Source organism: Mustela lutreola, chromosome 2 (genome assembly GCF_030435805.1).
Source record: "Mustela lutreola isolate mMusLut2 chromosome 2, mMusLut2.pri, whole genome shotgun sequence".
Lineage (NCBI taxonomy): Eukaryota > Metazoa > Chordata > Mammalia > Carnivora > Mustelidae > Mustela > Mustela lutreola.
The window spans coordinates 187,472,499-187,493,460 of NC_081291.1; positions in this window are offsets into that span (position 1 = coordinate 187,472,499).

Below are 20,962 nucleotides of genomic sequence, written 5' to 3' on the forward strand. Positions count from 1 at the left end.
TGATATCAGCTTTAAATCATAAATAAACCCCATAATTATGTGAAACTCTAATGAATTTAATATGTAATTGTCCAATTTTTACTTCTTAGAAAAATTTCCTATCCATTGTTTCATGTATTTTTAAAACTTTTAAGTGTCCTATACCTGAAACTAATATTACACTGTATATTAAAAAATAACAACAACTATTGATTGATCTTAAAAGTGGAAATATGCTCTTATAAAAAGAGCACTTTTTTAAGTGTTAAAAACAATATGCTGTTTCTTTATATTTAATAATATTAGTAAGTTGTGAACATGTATGTAATTAAGCAGTTATTATAAAAGCTCCTCTCTGGGGGAAGTAGATTTAGACAGATTTTTAATTGTGTTCTAAGTTTAGTTAGCCTAATACATTCAAATGTATTTTAGAACACCTCTAAACTGTATTGTTTTTAAATACCATTTTATCCCACAGTGTTGGCACATTATATCTAGGCTTGGTGTTTGTTAGCTTATCTTTTGTTTTGTTAATTATTTATTCAAAGATCATGTAAACGTGCTTGAGTCTAAATCTTCTCCCAGTTAATGTGACTTGGCAATAATTAAAATTTGAAAGCAAACGGAAGTTGTTTATTTGGAAAATAAAAAGATTTATTAAAAAATTTTAAAGTTCTTTATTTTATAAGATAGGAAGACTCCTATTGTCTTGACCAGTACCTGCAATATTTTTATGTTTTCTGCTGTGAAAGTTTTGAGTGTAAATATTGTATTTTTATTTTTTTATATATAACTCTATTTTAGACTCTGAAACACCTGAGATTGTAAATTTGTGTGTGTATGTGCCTTTGTGTTTGATTTTAAATACATATATCACTAAACCAACATTTTATACAAAAATATTTGGTGAATTATGTGAGTGCAGTGGCAAAAAAAAAGTGGGGGGAGTTGGGGTTCTTCCTTCAGCCACATAAAAAACAATTTTAAATAGAGAAAAGTCATTCTCTATAAACACACTCTATCCCATTATATTGACACACATAGGGTCATGTTACTTCATATACCAAAAAGCAGGACACCTAAATAATCTACCTTCTATATGAAGAAAAAAATGGAAGGATCTTTATGTTTCATTTAAGAATCTTTATCTTTTCATTTTGTGCTTAGTTATAGAATTACTGTATATGCGATTAAATGCAAGGATTTGAGATCTGCTAGATCAGGGTTCCATTCTTGGTTCTGTCATTTATCGAGTAAACTTGAAAAATATAAAAATCTTCTTGAACCTCATTTTGTTAAACTAAAATCAAGGTAAAAAAAGCAATTTCATAAAAATATTAATAATATTAAGTAAATAATCCATAAAAATATCTTGGCACCTATTAGGTGCTCTATAAATGGCAACCCATTATTATTTTTGAAATCCTAAAGGTTTATTAAATTTAAAAAGTCAAGGTATAGATCAGTTTATGTAAAAATGGATTTTTTTGAAATATGTGTCTACAAAAGCACATTATTACTTACATATGCATAGGATATCTAAAGGATATGTAAATAATTGGTAGTAGTATTTACTTTCTGAGCAAGGACTTGGATAATTAGAAAATGGAGTAGTAAGGAGAAACTACTCTTCATTATAGCATTTGATTTTTGTACATTTTTGTATTAATTAGTTGCATATAAACAGACCCCAAATTTAACAGCTTTAAACAATTGTCATTTACTCTATTTAAGGCACCTGTGGATTGGTTGAAGTTCAATTAATCTAGGCTGGGTTGATGTGGGTATGAGTCTAAGCTATATGTTGGATCCAGATATGTTTCACCTATTTCTTATCCTTCCTGAATGAGCAGGTCATCCAAGACATTTTATGCCCATGATAATACCAGAAATACAAAAATGAGTACTTCACCATGTATGCATGCTTTTAGTCTTTGCTTATGTCACATGAGTTAATATTTCATTGGCTAAAGCATGTGAAATGACCAAGTCTAAAATCTAGGGAAGAGAATCACAGTTCACTGACCATGAGACCAAAAAGCTTACCTAGTCAAAAATGGCACCAGTGGAAAGGAGTATGCTCTTGCTCCCATGCAGGTGGTAAAAGGAATAGTAATAGCCTAAAAATAATCTCATCTATTATGTCTATATATGAATTACCTATTACATATAGGTAATTCATATATATATATGAATTCATATATTAATTCATATATTTGTATATGAATTACCTATTATATATATATATAAACTGTATATATATTCTTTCTCTCTCTCTCTCTCTATATATATATATATACACACACACATATACGTATGTGTATATAGTTTTTTCAGAGATGAGGAAAGCACTTGATTTGACAAGTTCATCATATAGCAAGAATATCTAAGTAGGTATGATGACCTAAAGAGGTAATTTTTAAAAAAGGATATTTTAATTTTGAAGACCCACTGTTCTCTTACTCCAATCTTATACAGCAATTTACATTCAATAATACATAGTTGCAGTATATTCTTTCATTATTTCTTTAACATATTATTTATTATTAAAATAGCTTCCAGCCTGTTTGTGTGTGTGGGGGGCAGTATTTATTTATTTCCTGTTGCTATGGTTGGACACTGTTCTGGTGCTCAAATCTGCATCTGTTTGCTTCTATTCTGTTAGCAATCAAAAACAAAGCAAGAACAACAGAGACACCCTGCAGTTTTTGGGCAATTTTGTGTTATTTTTCTTACTTACACTGTGTTATTATTAGTCTTTATTAAGGATTAAGTAAATGATAGATCCATTTCAAATGTATCCTGATTTTCAGTATTTTAAAGAAAATACATTAGAATTTTTAAAAAATCAGTCTTTTGCATCAATGTCATTATAGTGTTTTTAGCTCTAGAAATTTGTTTTTCCTGAAGGAAGTTTGAACAAATTTTCTCCCAAAATCATGTTAGACTGTAGGGAGCTCTGTTGTCAATGGTGTCTCTGTCAGAAGGTACAGTGAATTACTATGGTTTAAAGACATAGAATGAAACACACAAGGCTAATCTTAGCTCTACTTTGGCCAAATCATTTACTTAGGTTAACTTTACTGAATAGTTATTTACTAAATAAAGATATAAACCCTGCCATCTCCATCTTAACTTTATATAAAAGTCTCAAAGAAGTGTGTGGTACATCCAGAAGTCCATTTGGCTGCTAGAAATTTCTAGTTTACAGTAGATAACTCAAATTCAAGGCGTTAAGTAGACAAAATGTCAAAAGTTCATTCAGACAAGTATAAGAGGAAAGAAACACCATTCTACCCATTGTATAGCACAATATTTTTGGCAAAACCTGGTGAACATGTAAACTTCAGTAAAAGTGTCAAAAGCATAAGTGGAAGAGAAAAAGGAACCATTAAACACATGGTATAGGCAGAAATTATTCAAAAGCTGCTTGATCACGTAAACTGATAAACTAAAGAAAGAATAGGAGACTTACTTTCTGCACTTGTCTCAATTTTGTCTTTTACTATGTCTGCCTATTCCAGAATTATCCATGCAGAGGAAGACGATCATGTTCAAGTGAACAATTAAAAGATGAATATGTCAAAGAATAATTGCATCAGAGATACATAGGCAAAGAAGACTTTATTCAAGACTACTGCAATAGGAGAGAGAACCGGAACTCAACTCTTCTGAAACAAAAGACAGGAGGGTTTAATCACTAATGTGATCTAGTAGAAGAGTACTGGAGGAATTTTTTTTTTTAATAGATAAATTTTACTGCTTCATCAATGATTTTTTTAACGTAATTTCATTTAATTTTGCTTTTATTATGTTTGGTTAGCCAGCATAAAGTACTAGAGGATTTTAAGAGGATATTGATCAATGCAATTAAGCTATGCTATGTTTGCTAACATTAGGCTCCTACCCTCCCACAGAGAAGAGGAGATAGGAGTGAAATCTTTCTTCATGATTACATTTTAAAGATGGCTTCCAGGTCTTTGAGAAAGACATTTCTGGGTTTTAAAATTGGCAGGAGGCTGAGAAATTGTTTACATCTTAAAGGGACATAGTTGAATTTAAAATCAAAAGTTTTATCAAGTAAATGCTCTAAGAAAAATGAGGTCTGATGCCTAAAAGTAGGGGGAAAAAATGTCAAAGTTCATTCAGGCTAAGACTAAGGCTACCTTGACCAGATAATAGGGTTAGTTCACTTAATATGGACAGAATAGGAGAAAATAGGAAAGTGATAAGGACTAAAGAGAAGAGCAGACTCATTATCATGCATATAATAGTATAAAAGAGAAACAGTTCTTATCTTCAGGGAGTTTACTTATTAGTAGGGAATATGATACACAATTTCTCACACACTAGTAACTTCACTAGTAAGGCAAACTGGAAATAAAAATCATTCTAAAAAATGTTATAGAACCCAAAGGGATGATGGTTTTCACAATGATTTCATAAAGGTGGATTGATAAAAATATGAAAGTTAATTAGAATTTGGTGAAATAATAGGGTATAACATCGAAAATAACTGAATTACCTCCCACTAAATATTTTTATGGAAATATAATTTTTTTAAAAAATGTACTTAAACCTGAACGTCTGTGAAGATTTATTTTAATATCTCCATTTATTTATTTAAAAAAACTTCCAGATGTGCTATGCATCTATTTGCAATTGTGGATTCAAAGATAATACTATACTATCCCCTCAGATATGGATTCATAGGAAAACTACTACATAAACACATAAACACATAATACACATAATACAAAAGGAAAGTGTAGATGCTGTAAAACGGTAAATAGCATAGAAACACATCAAAGGAGATATCGACTTTGCCTTTATATCAGAAAAGATTTCAAAGAGATTGAAGCATTCAGAGGACAAATGTGCTTCTTTAGCACCATGCTGGCAAATCAAACTAGCTAGGAAAAATACAGAAATTAGCAAGTCATAGGTAAAAGGGTGTGAAGCAGGTAATACTAGAAAGTAGTTTTAATTTTTGCTTTCCTCTCATACATTCTCCCAATAGCATAATGATTATTTGTTTAAGAGATTTTACGTATTTATTTGAGAGAGAGAGAGAGCATGAGGAGGGGTGGAGGGGGAGGGAGAAGAAGAGGGAGAGAGAAGTAGACCTCATGCTGAGCATGGAGCCTGATACAGCACTTGATCTCAGGACCCTGAGAATAGGACTTGAGCTGAAACCAAGATTTGGATGCTTAACCAACCCAGACACCCACAATGTGATCATTTTAAAATGTCAATGAGATCATGTCACTTCTCTGCCCTCATCATTCTGTGGGTTTCTATTGTATTTTAAATAAAAGTTCATTTTCTTGGCATATTAGTTCTCTTTATATTTTTCCAATCTCCAATTTAAACATTTTTTCTTTGCTACTAATTTCCATATTCCCTGATCTGGTTTGAGTTTCTAGACTGTGCCACACTCATCCTCTTCTCTGACTCTTTTTTTTTTTTTTTAAGATTTTATTTATTTATTTGATGGAGAGAGAGATCACAAGCAGGCAGAGAGAGAGGGAGAAGCAGGCTCCCCGCTGAGCAGAGAGCCCGATGCGGGGCACAATCCCAGGACCCTGAGATCATGGCCCGAGTTGAAGGCAGAGCCTTAACTCACTGAGCCACTCAGGCGCCCCTCTTCTCTGACTCTTACACAAATGGATTCTTCTCAACCTTCAGCTTACAAGATTAATGTCACATCACTCTGGATACTTTCCTAGAACATTCTATTTAAGTATCCCACTATCCATTATTCTCAGTTACAACATCAAGTAACTTCTGTCTTGAACTTACTATTAAATTCATAATTATATTAATTATTCATTTGTGTATTTTGTTTCTCTAGAAAGTGAATAACTTTGAATTTTTTAACAAAGATTTCCTGAAAGAATAAATTTACAACTTTATCCTAGGTCTATAAGAGGAAAAACAAGGAAAATATTGCATATAATATAACACTTGTGTTTGTATTTGTAAAAAGAAAAAGGTAAAACCAAACCAAACAAACAAAATACTGAAAAGTCAAAACAAAACTGAAAAAAAATAAAAGCTGATTTATACAGGGAGGCAGAGAACAGAGGGAGGGAATTGTGATGAAAAAAAGGTTTTCTGAGTGAGTATTGTTATTAATTCTGACTTAAAATATGCAAACTTAGTATATATTACAAATAAATGTACATAAAAATGCAGGTCTGAAAAATTGAAGATGAACTTAAAAAAAATGGACATATTATGCCAGTGATATAATCACACAGACCAAACAAATCATTTCAATAAGATTCAGAACGTAATATTTCGGCTATATTTCCTTAAAGGAGATGTTTACACACAAAGAAAACCTAAAGTACTTTAACTTTATTCACTTGCATTGGTCTAGTTAGAATATCAGTATGGTTATTTAAAATTTGTTTTATGTATATTATAAAATGAAGCAAATGAAAAGTCAATCATTTTAGAATTTTCAGTGTAAGAGAGGAGAGAGACAAATATAAAATTTCAAAAAGTTAAAAATTATATAATATTAAATTTGATGTTAAGTATAAATTCATAGTAATTTTCTTAAAAGATTTTATTTATTTATTTGACAGAGAGAGAGATCACAAGTAGGCAGAGAGGCAGGCAGAGAGAGAGGAGGAAGCAGGCTCCCCGCTGAGCAGAGAGCCCAATGCGGGCCTCCATCCCAGGACCCTGAGACCATGACCTGAGCTGAAGGCAGAGGCTTAACCCACTGAGCCACCCAGGCACCCAAATTCATAGTATTTTTGCTTAAAAAAAAATTCCCAGCTCTGTCTGCTGAAAAGGCCTAGGAGCTATATCAACTCGAAGGCTCTGAGCACCCATATGCATATACCATGGTAAATATTCTCACTAAAAGTTATTAGGGATACTTAGAAAAAAATAGCTTGTTTCAGGTTTAGAGCAGAAAAATGTACAAAATTAACATAGAATACTTTGCTATGCTAAAAATCAAGGAAGCTATAAAAAAGTAATGTGGTCATTCCCAAAAGTCACAGTTGATAACCTTAGGAAGATTCTACTATCAAAGAGGGAGCAATTTAAAGATCAGAGAAAAAAATAACACAATTAATTTAAAATAGTAAAAATATATTTTATATTCATGTTGTTAAAAATGTTTCTTAAAAAGCTAGGAAGCCAAAACAAGAAAAATTTCCTTTATCATTATTAAGGACATTGAGTGCCACAATAATTTATTTAAAAAATTAGTAATAGAAGGGAAAAAATCAGCATTTTCTAGAGAATGTACTTCAAATTACTAAACAACCCTGGTTGAAAAGAAAAAAATTATTTATGTATGAATTCCAGTTAATACATATAAAGGATAGATTAGAAAGTCATCATTTTACCACTACTACTGTAATGATTGTATCAAGAATTATTAAAGTATTTAAAAAACATTTTGTGAGAGGTTGATAGGTGTATTTATTCCTAAAGAGTAAAATCATCACACTAAGTGTAATTTATTGATTTCAAGATGAAAAAGAAACAAAAACTCATGAATTTGCAATGGAGTGACCAAATTTTCACTTCCTGAAGTAATTTATTAACCATTAATAATGAGCAACCAGACATTATGTGTATCTTTTTTTTTTTAAGAATTTATTTATTTATTTGACAGAGAGAGACACAGTGAGAGAGGGAACAAAAGCAGGGGGTGGGAGAGGAAGAAGCAGGCTTTCCGCCAAGCAAGGATTCCGATATGGGGCTGGATCCCAAGACCCTGGAATCATGACCTGAGCCCAAGGCAGCCGCTTAATGACTGAGCCACCCAGGCGCCCCATTAAGTGTGTCTTGACAGGAAACAGTATACATCCTGACAAAATGCTGAAAGTAAATCTAATAAACTTTCAGATTTTACTTCTAATTTATAAGAAATATAAGAGTTGGAGCAATAAAACTAAATGATATCACAAAGAAGTAATGTGGGTCATTTTACAAAATAATTGATCAGGTTTGGTTAACAAGTCAGCACCATAAAAAAGACAATTTAAAAAAAAAAATCAAAAGATACTAAAGAAAATAATAACCAAATATAATATCTCTTAAGCAGCCTGATTTGAACACTAAGTATCAAAGGGCATTTTTTAGACAATTGAAAGTATTTGAAATATAGAACTATTGTATAATATTAAAGACTGGTGTGGTTTCAAAATATGTCCTCAAATTTATTGGACACTCTTCCAATTGAGAATTAGGGTATATAGCCCCTCTCCCTGAATGTGGATGCATAGTGCTAAGTAATCACATGGAGCAAAAGAATCACGTAGCTAAGCAATGCTCAATTTCTTGACCCAGAAGTTCATGAACATAATGACTTGGCTGTTGTACATTAATCCATCCAAAGAATGGATTTGTTAATGAGTATATGACTGGAATGATTAACTATTGTTAATTTTTTAGATGGGAAATGGATTAGAGTTTTGAAAATACATTTTTATTAGAAAAAACAGAAAATGTATTTAAGGGTAAACTGTTTATATATCTAGGATATGGATGAATGAAGCATATCTAAATAATTATAATTATGGGTTTATTTTGTGCATATATGAGACTCTGCATTATACTCCATTTTTTTGTTTGAAAAGTTGTATATATATATATTTTTGAAGATGATCTACTGGAAAAAAAAGGTAAAGATTTTTGTTATAAATTAAAGTGGAACAGAGGAGGAGAAAACTAAGGCTCCTTTTAATTTTGAGATAATCCTAGAAAAAAGTAAGAATTAACACAAGATTTGAAAATGAGTTAAAAGATAGACTCAAGAAGAATTAAAAGTAGGGGCACCTGTGTGGCTCAGTGAATTAAGCCTCTGCCTTTGGCTCAGGTCATGATCCCAAGGTCCTGGGATTGAGCCCCACATCAGGCTCTCTGCTCAGCGGGGAGCCTACTTGCCCCTCTCTCTCTGCCTGCCTCTCTGCCTACTTGTGATTTCTATCTGTCAAATAAATAAATAAAATCTTTGAAAAAAGAAGAATTAAAAGTAGAAAGAAAACTAGGTGATCAAAGGGATTCTCAAAAAATATAATAAAATCACTTTGTACTGTAATGCTGTGTTTCATGTGGGTATACCTTCCACTGGTTAATGAAATAATTTGAGCAAGGATGTTAGCTTCACCTTTGTATTCCCAGTGGTTAGCATATTGCCTGGCATGTTTAGGGCAGTCAGTAAATGTCACATAAAAGAAGAAAAACATTTGTGGAAATTGGAATTAAGAACAAAACAAACAAACAAACAAACAAACAAAAAAACAACTGTATGTATTAGTCCAAAAATTCAACAATGCATCTATGAAGGGGGATGCATAGAAGGTTAAGGGTCTCTATTCAGGTCTCTGTGCACTGGTCTGTCAGTGTTAAAGTGGATATTATGGATGTGCCAGACATGACATTCAAACTGTACAATGTATGATTGGAAATGAATAATGGGGAGAGAAAAATAAACATTATAAAGTAAAGTAACTTTACCTCTCATTAAAAACAAGTACAAATATTTTTAAGCCCACATAATAAATCATCATGTTAAAAAAGAATTGATACTAGGAGATAATTTTAACTGTCTTAGAAAATAATGCTTTGGGGATAGAATGAACTTTAAAAGGTTAATTATGATAATGGCAGTCATCACTAATACTGCCAATTATTGAGTATCAGATACTTTAGTCATTATTGCTAATAGATACCAGTTCTGTAAGTGAAGTATGATTTTCATTTTCAAGATAAAGAAAATAGCGGCACCTGGGTGGCTCAGTGGGTTAAAACCTCTGCCTTTGGCTCGGGTCATGATCCCAGGGTCCTGGGATCGAGCCCCACATCGGGCTCTCTGCTCTGTGGGGAGCCTGCTTTCTCCTTTCTCTCTGCCTGCCTCTCTGCCTACTTGTGATCTCTGTCTGTCAAATAAATAAATAAAATCTTTAAAAAATAGGTATTTTAAAAAAAAGATAAAGTAAATAAAATTCAGAGATTTAAGTATCCTGCCCAAAATTTCACATGTAAAAACATTTGATGTGTAACAACAGCACAGTTTACAACAGCAAACAAAATACTACAGTTAATAATATCTCCATTTCTCCAAGAGAAAATTGAGTCATGGAATCATGCAGTTCATAAAGGGCTAGAGGTTTTTCAAACTAGAAATTTCTTGGCAATAAAGTCAAAAGTGTAAGCCAATCTCTAATATGAGATTGAAGGATACTTATTTAGATACACACACTTACAGTTATATTACCAAAAAGATCCCTGGAAAAATTAGAGGAGCTGATAGTATTTTTATACAAGGAAAAATAGAGGTCCTATAATGTAATGTGAAAGATGTTAGTTTTTCTGATCCTGCTATGGTAATAGCTGAAATTAATTTCTCAACAGCTGAGAAATTTGGCAGAGGTATTTCGAGGCTGAGAATGCCCCTATGAGAACACGAAGAAATTTTTAAATATATAAGAGGGATAATCAAGAATAGAGATTCCCTGTTCACCTTTCCAGATGTCATAAAGTAGTGGCTCATATTTTTAAAAATGATATAAAGAAAATTCCCCAGGGAAGGAATCAAGCCAACAGCTTTAAAGAGCAAAATATCTGTAGAAATATTTAAAGGAGTACACACAGACTGAGAAAATCAGGGTGAGGACTTGGAAGCAGTAATCCATATAGAAATAACAGGTCTGTAAAGATAGGGTGATGAGACAAGAAAGAGAAATGCAGACAAGAATAAAGACACTTCCACAGAAATCTAAGGTTGTGCAGAGAAAGGTAGAGGATGGAGAGTAAAAGAAAAAAAAAAAAAAAGGTGCAGGTTAAGTTGGCACTAAAGAAAAACAATGGCGATACTTGTGCTCCCTAAATAATGGGAGTGATCTTCATAAAGCAACTTCAGAAACAGGAAAGAAGAAAAGAATCTGAGCTAATGAAAGGTGACAACAATAGAATAAGCAAGTGATTTATTGGAAGCAATTACAAATTCAAGAAGTTCAAAAAAGAAAGTACTCTAAATAAACAAATGTGGTTAAATTAAGCACATTTTACATATTATTTACTACAATAATTAAAAATGGTCATCATGAATAGAATCTCAACTTGGTAATTTTTAAAGAATCAAAAGACATGTATTAAAAGTTGTAGACTGTGAAATTAGACATTGATTTTAAGAGTTTTCTAAGCATAGCATAAAACATATGATAGGCACCATGATAGCACGGAAAAAAGCTGTTGGGTTGAGGAATTTGAAGGAGGTATCATGCTTTAAGAGCAAAGTGGGAAGAACACTAATTTTATTTCAATGAAGCAAATGTTTGATCAGGAAAACAACAACACAAACAGTTTCTCTTTAAGACCATCTGTCTGAACATTACTGAAATATGTGAAGACATTTCCCAGCAACCCCATCAACAGCCCATATGTAGTGGTGGGGGAATGTGTGTGAAGGGTGTATAATGCAAGGTGCCAGAAAATTAGACAAGCTTGCTTTTCTAGCTTCTGTCTGTGTATGTGTGTGTATGGTCTGGAGATTCTTTTACAAGGAGGTTCTTAGGCATTTCCAGGAAAGTAAAATATGCAAGTGAAACTGGAATTCTATTTTATAGTCAAATATGAGGTTTATTTAACACAAATGACACTGCTTTTTGAGTTATAGGAGAAGCACAGGATGTAGACAGATATGAAGAGAGTTCTCCAGAGAGCTGTATGAAGTAGAAATTAAACAGATCAAAGTAGCAAAACGATAAATGTGCTACCAGAGGCAAAAGTGGCACTACAATGTGTGACAATACAGAGACTGACTCAAGGAGAACTATTGGGTTACACTCTATACAGGAGAAAATTATGTAAGATAAAATAAAACATGGAAAATGAAAGCAAATGAAGAAATTAAAGCTAAATTCACTATTAGGAAACAGAGCAAGGCTGAGTAAACAGCTTACAATGATAGTTTTTGTAAGTGTGCCTAAGTTCTATGTGGTCCCTTCATAAGTATGTGGCACTTCTGGATGGGGCTTTTTCGGGTTCCATTGGAAACACATCAACAACTTAATAGAGGGTTATGTATCTCCTTATTATTTATTTATTTATTTATTTATTTATTATTTTTTCAGTGTTCCAAGATTCATTGTTTATGTACAACACCCAGTGCTCCATGCAATACGTATCTCTTTAAAGGAAAACTGTACAATTTATAATTGTATCTTCACGTTTCAAGGTGAACTGTAACAATACTTTGGAGAACAAATTTTGAATTTCACCAGCTCACATGAAAGAATGAGGAATGGGAATGCTTTCCTGAAGATAAAAAAAAAAATTTTTTTGAAGGGAAAATAAAGGAACTTTTGGAAAGGACATGGTAAAGTACATGACAGCATAGGAGAATAAAACACCAATAATAAAGCAAAACTAAGAAAGTACTGTACTTAGAATTATCAAAGGAGATGTATATGTATATTACAGGAATTGATGATCTTGAGGATGAAGATATTAAAAAAGAATTTCAAACATCTAAGGGAAGTAATAGGACTGGGTCAACATAAAGCAATCTTTTTGGAATGAAAAGTAACTTCTGGTGAAAATACACACAGTGTTCTGCCCAAGGGAACCAGGAGTGGAGGAGACCAGAGAACACACACTATAAAGTGCTTGAGAATCAGATGGCTCAGGTAATAAAAATAGTCGTAGTAAAGTTACATACACACGCATACATACATACATGATAAACTGCTTATATGGTCTTTTCACCTGAGTTATTTGATGTTTATAATGATCCTCCAGGCTGGAAGGACAGTTACCTTAATTCTCATTTTGCAGGTGAAAACACTGAGCTTCAAAGAAATCTATCAAGATTTCCATGAAAAAAATAGTTGTTAATCTTCCTTATTGTCAGATCTGCCTACGTGTGAAGTCAGCCCACTTACTCCCTTGGGAAAACTGAATCTGTGTGTCTATTAAGATCTCTAGGCCTGGGGCACCTGGGTGGCTCAGTGGGTTAAAGCCTCTGCTTTCGGCTCAGGTCATGATCTCAGGGTCCTGGGATCGAGCCCCGCATCGGGCTCTCTGCTCCGCGGGAAGCCTGCTTCCTCCTCTCTCTGCCTGCCTCTCTGCTTACCTGTGATTTCTCTCTGTCAAATGAATAAATAAAATCTTTAAAAAAAAAAAAAAAAAAAAAAAAAAAAAAAAAAAAAAAAAGATCTCTAGGCCTGCACTTTTCAAACTCGATAGTTGACACACTATAATAACATCCTGGGTATATGTGTGCCCATGAAGGTGCAGCCTGTCCATCTAAATTTCCTGTATTGAATAATAGGACCTCTGTAGGTCATGGTCCTCATTGTGATTTCCTCTTCATTTTTTCCAAAGAGACTAGATCATTCTTGGCTATGTTTTTGCCACTTTATAAAGTCACCTATAGTTTCTGATCCTTTGAGCACCATGTCTTGTGCCTGTCCCAAATTCCTGTTTAGGTTTCTCTAATTTTTTTTTTTTTTAAGATTTTATTTATTTACTTTAGAGTGAGAAAGACAGCAAGCCTGGGAGTATATAGGGGGTGGGGTAGAAGGGGAGGGAGACTATCTCAAACAGACTCCTCACTGAGAGGAGTCTGCCATGGGACTTGGTCATAACCCTGAGAATGTGATCAAGGGGTGTTCACTTAACTGACTGAGCCACCCAAGCGCCCCACTGTTTAGTTTCTCTTTAACCCAGTACTCAGAGCTAAACTATGCAATGCAACTAGACTGGCAATGTCACCTAATAGGCTGCACATTTTAACAGGATCCACATTTGCCACATGCCCTTTTGGATCCAACATATGAATTTATAGTCATCATCCTTGAGAGAGAGAGAGACATACTATCTATTCCCTCAGCCTAAAAAAATCCAAGCGTACTTTATACTTTATTTAGCACACTATTGAATCAAAGTAATTTATGACTATAAGTATGAGACAGATATTAAGAACTTCATAAGTGGATCTGTTATTTTCTCAAAGTATAAACAAAACACAGAATCCCTACTTCATAACTTTTTGGTTTATAGTTAGAGGAATACAAAAATATAAGAATAACAGTAATTCTTTCAATGAACAAAGTTTATAGATTTCATAATTATTTTCCTTGTTCTTATGTTTGATATTTATGGAAATGAATTTTATACCTTTAGAATTAAATATAAAAACCTTGGGTTTGTATTTCATATTTCTTTTTTAGTATTTCTTTCTAGTGATTAATTCTTACTGTATTTTATGTAATTATTGATCTGCATTTAAAAATAAATCAGGAAATAAAACAAAATTTGTCTTTTACCACCACTAGGTAGAAAAGTACTGTGCTAGAAGACAGAATCACCACTGGAAGGACTAACCAGAGGAGTAAAGTCATTATAAAAATAAAATAAATCATAATTATTAGATAGGGCGCCTGGGTGGCTCAGTGGGTTAAGCCGCTGCCTTCGGCTCGGGTCATGGTCTCAGGGTCCTGGGATCGAGTCCCACATCGGGCTCTCTGCTCAGCAGGGGGCCTGCTTCCCTTCCTCTCTCTGTGATCTCTTCCCTTCCTCTCTCCTACTGTGATCTCTCTCTGTCAAATAAATAAATAAAATCTTTAAAAAAATAATAATTATTAGATAAATCATTATAAAATAAATCATAATTATTAGAATAATATTAAGGGAAAGTGATGAAAACTGGATTGAATGCAACTTACGACAACATATGTTATTTTTTAACATGCTTGTTGCTGTAAAATATATAGGTACAGTATGCGCACAACTTAATGTAGAGGGAGGTCCAACTTATAAATAGGCATTGATTTTCCATCTCACATTGTTCTGGCATTATGGTGATCATGAAAGACATGGAACAATAGAAGACCTCTGTATTCAGGAGTGAATAAAGGGCAGAGGGTAATATGTGCAGATCAGGGGATATAATCATAATTAATCCTGCACATTTATTTTTGATGCAATTATTCCATCACTTCTTTATTAATTCATGCATTCACTCAACAAATAATTTATATATTTAGTAGTATAATGTCCACTTATAAAAATTACCTGTAGACACTATGGAAACCAATATGGAGTTTCCATTAGAAGTTAAACAAAGAACTACCATATGATCCAGCAATCCCACTTCTTGGTACATATCCAAAGGAAATGAAAAAAGGATATCAAAAAGATATCTGCACTCCTATGTTTACTGAAGCATTATTCACAACTGCCAAGATATGGGTCCCTTAATGGATAAGTGGATTAAAAAAATGTGAGTCCCTTAATGGATAAGTGGATAAAATATATGTGAGATATATATATATATATATATATATATATATATATATATATATTGAAATGTTACTCAACCGTAAGAAGAAAGGAAATTCTGCCACTTAAGGAAACAAGGATCTTGAAGGATTATGCTAACTAAAATAAGCCAGACAGGGAAAGACAAGTACTACATGGTATTATGTATATGTGAAATCGAAAAACAAAAACAAACAGAAAACCCCAAAACCCCAAATCACAAAACTCATAGAAACAGAGAGTATAAAAGCAGTTGCCAAAGACTGAAGAGTAGGGAAAATAGGGAGAGCTTGGTTAAAGGGTGCAAACTTTCAGCTATAAGATAAATAAGGTCTGAAGATCTAATGTGAAACATGGTGACTATAGTAAATAACAGTTGCATAACTGAGAGTTGCTAAGAGAGTAGAATTTGAATGTTCTCGCTGAACAAAAAAAGAATAAAATCCATAGAATGTCAGGGATAAGTTATTAACATTTTTGTGGGCTTCATTACAGTTTTAATTTTGCATATGTACACACATACATGTACACACACATATATATCTTATTATATATAAAATTTAAGGACCCTTTAACATTTTATAGATCATTTTATAGATCATGAGCAATTTTCTAATCATTTGATAGTCTTCTATTATGCCATTTTAATGGCTATATATTTTTCTAATACATATGTGTGTGTGTGTACATGTGTACAATTAATTTAGTAACTTCTCTGTGTTGGATATTTACATCACTGTCAACATTTCACTACTATAAAGATGTTGTGGTAAGTATACTTGAGGTGAGCATGAACACATCTGTAAATTCTTCTTGTGATGAGTCCCTAGAAGTCTAATTGTTACATTTAATACTTTGCACAGTTTGGTGGCTTCTAATTTACTGTGGTATTTATATTGCTAAATTGCACTGCAGAAAAATTTGAACAATTTTTTTCAAACTATCTGTTAAACATGAGTATCATTTTTTCACACTCTTGTGAACAATGGGCACTATTAAAAATGTTTTAAACAAAAACAAAACAAAATCTAGAAACTAAAGGAGGAGTATGCCTGTTTATACTTTCCAAATATATTCCTACTGGCACATATATCTTTTTCTCTATATATAGCACATACATCTATATGGTGTATCTCTATATATCCATTCCTCATTGGTGAACCACCTAAACTTTTTACTCTAAAGTCAAATGCGTTTATACTGGCTCCTGTGCACCATGAACTGGTTTCTAGGCTTTCAATGACTCCAGATCACCAAACTTTTCTACAATTGTCTGGTGAATTAAGTGAAAGGTATTTCATGAAAGAAAGGCTGGGGAGATTGGAAAAGAGGGAAAATCATTGGAAAGATGAAAGTGGAAAGGAAGGCTGGTGGAAAAGTCTTAGAAGGTGGTAGATTTAGAAATCTTGGGGTTTGTGGCTGCTAGGGTGCCTTCTAGAGGAAAAGGGTTTTTGAGAATAAACTCTTACAGAGAACTGATCATGATAGAAGAAATATTGCAAATACATTTCTGAGCACACCTCCCTGAACTTGGAGGTAACTAAGGAAAGAAAAACAAAAAAAGTTCTACATCTGCTTGCATAAAATTATTTATAACACAGTGCAGTGCTTGGAATTTCACCAAGAAAAATTTCATTATGGTTAGCATGTACCTTGCTTTCTAATACAAATCAACACAAAGGGTGTGAGGTTATTAATCAATCATGTGTTAATACAAATAAGTTTGTGCTTATTGCTTCTTTTTTCCTGACAAACATAAAGTTATTCCTCAAAAAGAAAAATTGTGATTTGCTGAATTTGCTTCTTTGAAATGGGGATTACAGAGATATGTATTCTAATTACTGCCAATGTAGGGACCTGAGGAAATGTACTGGACACTGAGAAGGAAAGCACCAACATTTGTAAGAGATTTGGAGCCTGGAACTATCAGTGCCAGAATTAACATGTCTTATTCCAAAACCATGCCTAGGGCACCTGGGTGGCTCAGTTGTTTAAGCGACTGCCTTCGGCTCAGGTCATGATTCTGGGGTCCTGGGATCGAATCCCACATCAGGCTCCCCCTGCTCTGTGGGGAGCCTGCTTCTCCCTCTTCTGCCTGCTACTCCCCACTCCCCATCTTGTGCTCTCTCTCTCTCTGTGTAAAAAAAAAAAAAAAAACTTAAAAAAAATGCCTAAAGTTGTTGTTACAGGAGAAAACATCTTCCTTGAAGTTCTAGACACATGGTCCTGTCAGTCAAAATACAGGTAATTATAATTATTACATTAATTTGACAAGGTCAAATTAATGGACTTTTTGGGAAAGCCTGTGTCTCTATCATTTGTAATAAGCATTCTATGGAGAGATGTCTTCCAACCTTTTATCAACGGATAATTTTTTTGGCTATTCCTGCTATTTTCAAACAGAGTTCTAATTATTAATGGTGCTACAGAGAAAACAAAAGTCCATTCTTTTTTTTTTTTAAGATTTTATTTATTTATTTGACAGAGATCACAAGTAGGCAGAGAGGCAGGCAGAGAGAGAGAAAGAGAGAGGGAAGCAGGCTCCCTGCGGAGCAGAGAGCCCGCCCGATGCGGGGCTCGATCCCAGGACCCTGAGATCATGACCTGAGCCGAAGGCAGCGGCTTAACCCACTGAGCCACCCAGGCACCCCCCAAAGTCCATTCTTATAAACAAGAAATTTTTTATCTGGTTTTGAGGCAGAATGTTAATTAGAATATGGGGACTTACAGTGCCAGGAAAGACAATAGAAGAGGGTAAACTACTGGTTTATACATCAAATTTCAAGATACCTCTTCACCAAAAGCCAAGGTCTCTGTGTATTTATGTGTGGCTTGACAAGGAAGACACCATACTAATTCAGAACATAACTATTTTTGCTGGAAGAAGACAAAGAGGTAATTTCTTTTTTCAGTCCTTAACAAGATAAAAAATCATTTAAATAAGAAGTAGGACTCAAGGTCATATTTAGATTATGTTCGCACAATGTGTAGAGACTACCTTTTTGCAAATAAGCCCAAAGTTCTTTCAACACACAAAACATAAGCCTATCTCAATATCTAACTACTCTCTTTGTCATTTGTGCTAGCTGTTTTGAGAAATGTTTAAGGTGAAAATTCTTTTCTCAAATGGGTTAAAAATGAGTGAGTGGTGGAGAGCAAGAGCAAAAGTAAGTAATTATTTAAAAAGGTGGCATTTAGGGTGAGTTAAATAGTTGCATATATATAGCATAAATGAATGTTCAATGTCTTTTTGGAAAGAAAAAAATTTATTTTCTGATTATGGTTCTCTGTATATAATCTCTATTCCTATAAAGGCTACACCTATAAATGGGGTTTCTGTACCAGCATCCAACCACTTTAGATTCTTTTTTTTTTTTTTTAAACCAGGGTCACAATCCAGAGTGTGAGTGTGTGTCTGTGTGTGCATGTATGTGTGTGTGTGGGGGTGGATATTTTGTTGCATTCCCCTATACAATGCAGTGCATCTCTGACCTTTATTCGATTGCTACTTTATATTCCTTTTTCCAGTATCACATTACTTATTTGTTTCTTTCTTCTCTGTGGTATCCATATGCCAGCATATCTATCAGTACTTCTTCACTTTTAAAGATGAGAAAAATGACTAAATCTGCAAGTCCTTATTTCTCAGATAGCAGCTGGCTTGTGTGGTATCCAGAGAATGAACCTACACAGCCACTAGAACTTAACAGTCTCTTTTTCTCCTAAATTTTAAAATTATTTCACAATAAAACATTTGGTTTTGGGGAATGCATTTTAAGCTTGCCACTGAAAAAGATCACTGAATGTATATCCATCACCTACATATAACAAAATAAGCCAGAATATTTTATCATTCACTATTTATCATTTACTATTAAGGTGAAAAAACCTAAGAAATAAAACTGTAAGATTTCCTTCTATAAAACTGATTAATTAAAATTTTGGACCTGTTTTCACGATTTATTTTTTTCATAAATAGAAAAATAGATATTTATAATGATATTCTACCTTCAGCTTTGCTATCTAGAGGGGAAAAGTTGCCAGACAGGCATGTAAGCATATTGGTCAATCTAGCTTGATTGCTTTCCTCCAGCAATGGGCAGTTTTAATTTCCTATCACATTTATAGTCATCATATTTGAAGAAGGGCAAAATAGGTTAATGAAATCATTATAATTTCATTCAAATGATATATATTTTAAAAGCTCAATTAGAGAAACAGATACCAGGGCACCATATTTTATTTTGCCTTATGGAGATTATTGCTCTGTAGCACCTGTAAAAGATACCAGAAAAAAAAAATTACCAGTGTTGAAATAAATGTGAAATCATTATCTTCACTAAAAATATCCATAAAGTAAATTTATTGTGGAAAGAGAAGATTTTTTTGAAAATTCATTTGTTCTTTCATTTATTCAATGCATGTTTTATTAAATTCTGTTCTTTTTAAGAGAGCATAACTCTCTTAAAGTATTATTAAAAGTATTCAGAAGTTAGACTGAGCTGGAATTTAACTCCATTGCTTATTATTTATTTGATTTTAAGCAAGGTAGTAAGTCTTTTTAAGCAGTTTCTTTGTCTGAAAGATGAACATATTGGTATTACTATCTCCACCATGATGAGGGAATGAGATAAGAATTATACAATCACAATGACTGACATATAAGATGTTAATAAATTTTATTATCATTGTTATTGTTACTATTATTATGTCACAACTTTTAGGGCTGTGGAACATTAAGAGATTAATAGTATATTCCCTTCCCTCCAACTTCCTGGGTGTCTATGTAAGAAAGCAGGAATAATATTAATATGTTAATATTGTGCCAAGATATGATCTAAATACTTTATATTAACTCATTTATGTTGTCAATGACTACCTTAGGCGAGATTTGTGGGTGTTTCCATAGTACAGATAAGAAAATAGTATCCTTTGGTAAGGGACTGCTCCAAGTTTTACAGTTAGGTAAAACTGGGTTGGGATATGGAACCAGGTAGTCTGGACCCAGAGTCATGGTCTTTATGCTTGTTTCCTCTATAACAGTATAATTGTATACTTCTTATACTTCCTAATTCATACTTTCTATGCACCCTTGACTCTTTGGACATGAACAACACCTAGGAAAAAGATTCTGAGATACTCCAGAATCTATCAGTACTCTATTCCTGGCTATGAAATCTCAGGTAATAACCATAATTTCTTCCCACAAAAGAAAGAGAAATGGTTGTCCTCAACCATATTCAGTGTTTTCCTCTAGTTGTAATTCAGCCATCAGCATACCTGTCTCTGCAAATTTCCAGAGTAGTAAGGAATTCCTTCATATCTTATAATTATTCTAATACCCCTTACCTATGATAAGCTAAATTCATGAAGACATTCAGCCATAACCTTTCCCCCAAACACTGCTGCTCCTTCTGACACAATGATCCATGTTCTTCACCTAAGTCATTTATTGCACATCTGTTCTGGGCCTAGCACCAGGAAGATAAAGAGAAAAATTTGATGCTACTGTCCCCAACTTCTGGAAGCTTACAACCTTTTAAAACAAATACACAACCATAATGTATGACCTCATTATGGCATTATGAAAAAGGAATAATGTCTGTGTCAAAAAAAAAAAAACCAACCTTGCATATATATAAAATGACTTTTGAATATAAATATAGTAAATTCTGCTTATTTT